This window comes from Hyaena hyaena, unplaced genomic scaffold (genome assembly GCF_003009895.1).
Source record: "Hyaena hyaena isolate Hyena2069 unplaced genomic scaffold, ASM300989v1 scaffold_208, whole genome shotgun sequence".
Lineage (NCBI taxonomy): Eukaryota > Metazoa > Chordata > Mammalia > Carnivora > Hyaenidae > Hyaena > Hyaena hyaena.
The window spans coordinates 2,137,159-2,144,372 of NW_024080839.1; positions in this window are offsets into that span (position 1 = coordinate 2,137,159).

Below are 7,214 nucleotides of genomic sequence, written 5' to 3' on the forward strand. Positions count from 1 at the left end.
GCTACTCACCGCGAGGCTTCTGATCAACAACCATTTACGTGGAAGTAAAACCCTCTTGAGTTCGTTGTAGCCTAGGTAGATTAGGGTGTGCCCAGTTCGGAGTGCCATAATCAAGAATTGCAGAAAGCATCAAAACGGGAAGCCGCACTATATCCAGTTAAGATCATATTAAACATCTATGATGTCCCAGCACGGGGATGTCCTAATGTATGAAGCTGAACCGATCCCTGACTTCATGCAGCTCACAACTGTAGAAACAAAAACAATACCGTGGCGCCATCAGTTTAAAAGTGTACATCAAGTCCCACAGGAAGAAAAACCAAGACACTTTCAATCCTAAGATAAACAAAGTAACTGAACTACTCTTTTACATCTGGTGTCCAAAATAAGGGAAATGTTGGGGCGTCTGGGTGGCTCAGTCGGTTAAGCGTCTGACTTCCACTCAGGTCATGATCTCACGGTTCCCGGATTCGAGCCCTGCATCGGGCTCTATGCTGACAGATCAGAGCCTGGAGCCTGCTTCAGATTCTGTGTCTCCCTCTCTCTCTGACCCTCCCCTGCTCACGCTGTCTCTCTAGAAATAAATAAAACATTAAAAAAAAAATTTTTTTAAACAAAATGAGGGAAATTTTGAGTCTAAGTTACTGATTCCCTAATGCAAACCATTTTATCATTAACTTTTGAATCCAGAAATTTGGGGATGTGTGACATATCTCCCCATGCAAGCATGTCACCTGCTTAAAAGACAAATGTAAACTGGTAATCTTCCTTTTACATTTTTTCCCCTTTAAATATCTGTTGTATTTTTTACTCAGTGATTCAGTCCTAATGAGGTCTGCATATGTTTGCCAGTAAACTCATCTTTTCTAAATACTTTGGTCTCCTAGTCTTCCTTTCACATCCAGTGGGGGAATACAGACAAAAGCAGATCTTTAAAAGAGCTGAGGGGCTGTAAGGGAGACAGAAAGGTAGTTCTGGGTCAGTTAATTATCTGGGTATTAGAAACGATGGCTAACTCATATTAGAAACTAGGACAAACAATTATTTGGTGCCAGTTACATGCAAATTATAGGACAACACTGGCTACAAGTTAAAGTCACTCTGGGGCTATTAAAAATTCTGATGCTCAGGCTTCACCCCAAACCAATTAAGTCAGAGCCTCTGGGAGCAAGAAGCAGGTAGCATTTTTTTTTTTTTTTAAAGCTCTCCAATGTGCAGCCAAGGCAGAGAACCATTGCTATAGAGGATGCCAAGATAAATAAGATAGTCTCCCACTGAACTGTACATTTTACAAGAGTAGATTTTATATTTTGTCAGATATTATATTTCAGTAGAGCAGTTATATAAAAAACAGGATAATGTTTGGCTACCCGGAATCTAAAAACTGATAGGGAAGTAAATTTTGAACACAAATAATTGCAATGAAAGCAGACTATGTATATGTTAAATTAGTTACACAGACAGTGAGCATCATAAGAGCTCAGAGGAAGGAGAAATATTTTCAGATCTGAGAGGGGTGGGAAGATGTCCATGATCAGTTAAGTCTTAGGCTGTTAGCTCCATAGGGGCAGAAACAGGGTCTGCAGAGACCAGGTCAGATTTTGGTCACCATGAATCCCCAGTTGTTGGAGGGAGGCCTGGGCACATCAGAGAGTGGAGAGGAAAGGCTTTCCAGTCAGAGAGACTAAAGATTTTAACACATTTCTTTTTAGTAATTGATAGAATATGAAGACCCATCAACCCGGTTAATAAACTTGACTTAAGAGACATAAGCCACTGCAACCAACAATAGTAGAATATGTTTTTTTAAGTACTCATGGAACATTTACAAAAATTGAGCATGTTCTGAACCATAGAACACATATGAACAGTTTTCAAAGGACTGTGATCAGACAGTATGTTCTTGGACCTAATGCAATTAAAGTAGAAATAGTAACTAAAAGGTAACTAGAAAATCCTTTTAAGTTTAGAACTTGAGAAACACTTTTAAGTGACCCGAATGGAGGGAATTTCACGAGCAAGGTGCATAGAAAAGAACTAGACCTACAAGAACAAAAATTTCCTCTAGTTTTCTTTTTGAGCACTTTTCTGATATGAATAATAATCTAGGACCCTAAGAATTCAGTTTCATCTCTGCATGCTTGAGTGTCTTTGAAAAAGCCCTGTGTGAGATTATCCAAGACTGGGCATTGTCAGTGGGCGTCCTAATCTAGCCCCTTGCCGCTTCAAGTTTGGTCCAGTGGCACTTATTAGAATTACCCCAGACCCACTGAATCAGATCTGCAATATGACAATATCCCCAGATGATCCATCCATAGAGCAGAGTTTCAGCTGCTCTGATGAGGGAGACGAGGGGCCAGCCAGTGGGGAGGGACAAACAGACTACCTCCACTTTCTCCTGAGCTCTTCCACAATGTGGCTTCCACTCTACCACTTGGCTAACATCACTCTTATCCGGGCCACCAGCTATCCCGGATTGCTAAATCCACCACTCCTCTTTCTCAAAGGCCAAGAAGAACTCCCCTGCTGCCCATACCTCCTTCTCTGCCCCCTCAGTTTCCTTCTGCTCTGTCACTGAATTCCAGTGGCTCCATGGTGGCTCTTGCCTCTTCCCTTCCTACCCTCTGCCTTGTGGGATCCTGTGCCTCCTGCAGCTTTCATGGCCATCTCTCTGATGGTGACCCCATGACTGAGTCTCTTAAACTTTAGATTGTTATTTTCAATTTGTTTCTGGGCACAGCTACTTGGATTATTCCACAGGCAACTCAATGCTTGAGGCTTATGGATGAGTGAGAAAGAGTAGGTTTGACATAGCATTTGGAGTATGACTCACTCAAAATTGAATATAGCTGTATGAAAATGTACAAAAGTGAACATATCTGTAGAGAAATGTATAGAAGGATAGCCAGCAAACATGTAAAAGCATTTGTTTCCAGGCGGTGGGATTTCCGCTGATTTTTCTTTTTAAGTGAGCGCCATCATTGTCATTCAAACAGCAGGGCTATTAAAAGACAACCACTATCTCAGTGGTTCTGTTATCTTTCCTGAACAGCAAACTTCTCAAGCCATAATCCTTAGGAAGACCGTCCCATCCTTTTCCGGAGTCACTTATTCTTGCTTTCTCCTTATTTAGGGGAGACGGTGTAACCATGAGGGGCTCAGCAGGAACAGCTGGCACAATCAAATTAGGATCATGCAAGGACTTGTTTACAAATACGTGGGCAGGGTGTAAAGAAACCACAAGGAATTGCACAGAAACCCTGGGGTGCCTACCCCAGGCCTCTAGGGGAGAGAGCAGGAGTGGTTATCAGAGCGGGGATGGGGGCTGTATGAAGTGGGCCCTCAGAAAGGAGCTGAGACCCAGGGCCCAGGACAACTGGATGGAGAAGGTCAAGGCAAAGGTTTCTAACACTACAGAGGACGCTTGCTTCCTCTTCTTACAAGTTCAGAGAGGGCTGGAACCTCTAGTCCTTTTCCTGCCTATTCTCCATCTGGTTATTTCCTGCCTATTCTCCACTATCTATCTCTGATAGATGGAGCTATCAGAAATGAAGTATCTTTACTCTTTCTATTAAACCTTTCTATCCCTCTCAATGCCCTCAGGATAAAACTTAGACTCCATAGTCTGGCACCTAAGGCCCTTTGTCATCTGGCTCCTTTGCCAGCCTTATCTTTTAGCTCCTGTTCCCTCACCCTCTACAAATCCAGCCATGCAGAATGTCTGGCCTTTTCCCCCAAGGACCGTGGTTTTTTTTTGCATCCAGGGATTTCCACATGCTGCTCCTTCTGCCCTGAGGATTACCTCCCCCAAACTACTACCATTCACCCTCCTTTTCTTCTCATCCTTTGCGGCTTAGCCAACATCTTTAGGAAGGCTTCCTGGATTCTGCAAAACTGGATTTAGGAGACTGGACTGAACCATAGGCAGCCAGTTCGTCCTCTCAGTCTGCAAGCCCATGAGTCACTCCTCTTCCCAGCGGGGAATAAAAGAAGGAGTAGAAAGACCAGAGTATTCCTCCCATACATTTCTTCCCTGCAGACTAGACTATTCAGTTCCTTGAACTTTCAGCCTCCAGAACAGGGAACAATAAACGTCTGTTGTTATAAACCATCTGGTCTGTGGTATTTTGTTATAGCAACACGAATGGATTAAGACAATCCCCTATCTGTTTTGATTTGGTGTTTGTTGACTTGTTTATGGACACTCACCCCACTAGACCATAAGCTTTATGAGGTCAGGGACCATGCACATTTTGTTCCTACTCATATCCACAGCACCCAGCACCATAGCTGGTGTGTGGTGGGGTGGACAATAAATGGTGTGGGAACTGAAGCTTGCAGTAATTTATTTCAATCCCATCATACTTCATAGACTACATGGATAAATGTTAACTCACTCTTAGAAGTGTCTGGGGAAAAAAATCATGAAGACTGTATTATCTGTATCACCAGCCTGGGGGGCTGAGTAGAGTTTCCCTACCTGACCTAAATGTCCCTGGGTTGATAGAAAACGAAGAGACTATTTGTTTGGGCCCCCATGCCACACAGTGTGCTTGGGGCAGGGCGGTCCCTGCTGATAATGCCTGATTCTGAATTCTTCTCAAAATGTGTTCAACAATTCTGAGTACTTAGGGGTCAAGATGCAGAGGAGGAGATTATGTCAAGGGCCAATCTGTGTTTAGCTTATACTTTACTTGTAGTCCTTGAACTAATTTGATTCCTTTGTTGGGAAACCAGAGGCATTGATTATAGCTTTTATAAGAAAGAGCCAGCAGGGATGTTTTGTTCTTTACCGCCAGGTTTAGCCTTCTTGTAGACATTGGAAGCTTGTTGATGGAATTTGTTTCGTTGATCATTTTGGCTACTATTAGTGATATACAATGTTTCACTATTTTCATATATCATGAGTTTATATCATCTAGGAGAAATTTCAATATAATGAAAGAATTTTACATATATCATTTGTTTCAGTATATAATCAAAGCCCAAGTTACAAAGAGCAAACAAACAAAAATCACAAGTTTTTAATGGAGACATTTGAGGTTGAACGGGACAAAACCTAATTCAAATAATAATTTGATCAGTCTCTGTTGTGACGCTCTCCAAAAGGCAAAAATGTATTCCAAGAGGCAGCTTGGAAATCAGTATTTTAGTGTGACAGGCTCCACAGCTTTGACCCTGTTTCTCCCTTTCCGTGGCAAGAATAAATTTGCCAATAAGCCCCGGGTTCCTTTCACTTTAGGGGAACATACATGCCCCAGGGTACGTGGGTCCTCCAAAGGGCGTCCTTTGTCTCCCCCCCCCATGACAAAATTAGAGACCTTGGAAGGAATATGATTTTCTGTAGCTTGGTGGAATTCAGATACCCACTGCCAAACTTTTAATTAACAAATTAATTGGTTAATTATTGGTGTTATTTAAGCGGATGGCTTAAAACATTAGACATTCGCAGGAAAGGGAAGATGAGAGAGAGAAGTGACTACAGGGGCTATGACATTGAGGCTTCTGATCTAGTCAGAATGGAAGTAGCTCCAAGTAAGGGGTCCTGGGGTTCTGGGTCTGCTGAAGTTCCACTTCCCTCCAGAAACCTCACCTTCCTATAGCAAAGATGAGAGAACTTGCCCTAGGTGATGAGGATGTGGGACTAAAGTGAGAATATGTGTACATCAATATTTTCTTTTTTTTCAAGCTTATTTACTTTTGAGAGAGAGAGAAAAAGTGTGCTCAGGAGCAGGGGAGGGGCAGAGAGAGGAGGGAGAGAATCCCAAGCTCTGTCAGTGCAGAGTCCGACAAGTGGCTCCATCTCACGAACTGTGAGATCATGACCTGAGCCGAAACCAAGGGCTGGACACTGAACCGACTGAGTCAGCCAGGTGCACCTGATTTTCTTTTAATTGAGGTATAATTTACATAAAGTATGCTTTGCCCTTTTTAGCGTCTATTTCTGTCAGTTTTCACAAATGCATGCAGTCATGCAGCCTAGCACCGCAATCAATATATAGAATAATTCCATCACTCCCTAAAATTCTACTGTGCCCCTTCCTCGTCAACCCCTCCGGCCATCCTCAGCCCTTGAAAACCGCCACTGACCTATTTTATATATCTACCATTTTGCCTGTTCTAGAATGTCATAGAAGTTGCATCATACATTATGTAGTTCTAGCTTCTTTCACTTTGCATTTGAGACTCATTCATGCATAGGTCACTGGCCCATTCTTTTGACTACTAGGTAGTATTCCACAGATAGATGTGCTTGTTTGTTTATCCATTTACCAACTGAAGGACACTGGGTTGTTTCCAGTTTAGACCTGTTTTGATTATGAATAGAGCTGCCCTAAGCATCTGCAAACAGCTTTTTGGGCAAACAGTTTTCTTTTTTTTTCAATTTTGGCTACAAATTTTATTTTTCTTTCTTTCTTTATTTATTTTTACAAATAGTTTATTGTCAAATTAGTTTCCACATAACACCCAGTGCTCATCCCGACAAGTGCCGTCCTCCATGCCCATCCCTCCTCCCCCCCCACATCCATCAGTCCTCAGTTTTTGTCAGCATTCAAGAGTCTCTCATGGTTTGCCGCTCTCCCTTTCCCCCACCATTTCCCCCCTTCTTCTCCCCCTTGTTCCTCCGTCAAGTTCCTCCTAATCCTCCTATACGTGCAAACTATGATATTTGTCCTTCTCTGCCCCTGACTTATTTCGCTCAGCATAACACCCTCAAGGTCCATCCATGTTGCTACACAGGCAAACATCAGTTTTCATTTCTCTCAGATGTGTACCTACAAGTGGGATCGCTGAGTCTCACGGTGCGTGTATGTTTAACCTATCAAAAACCGCCAAACCGAGTTCCAGAGCGGCTGTACGCTTTTGCTTCCGCACCAACAATGGATGAGTGTATGACAACATTTTGAAAAATAAACATGCCTACATATCACTTATAAAAGCGGGTGGAAGACAATTTTCCTAGGATTGAGAAAGGCAACTTAGACACAACTCTGACTTGTTTACCAAACTAGCCTGCAGAACCCACAGAAATCAGCTGAGAAGGTTTACTGAGTCTTTGGAGCAATGCTGTATAGAATATTGTTTACTTAGGAACACAGTTAACACTAGCAGACATTTATTGAGCACTTACAATGCCCTGAGCCTTGGTTTTCATGCTCTGTGTGAATCTTCACAATGACCCTATTATTATTCCACCTTACGGTCAGGACACG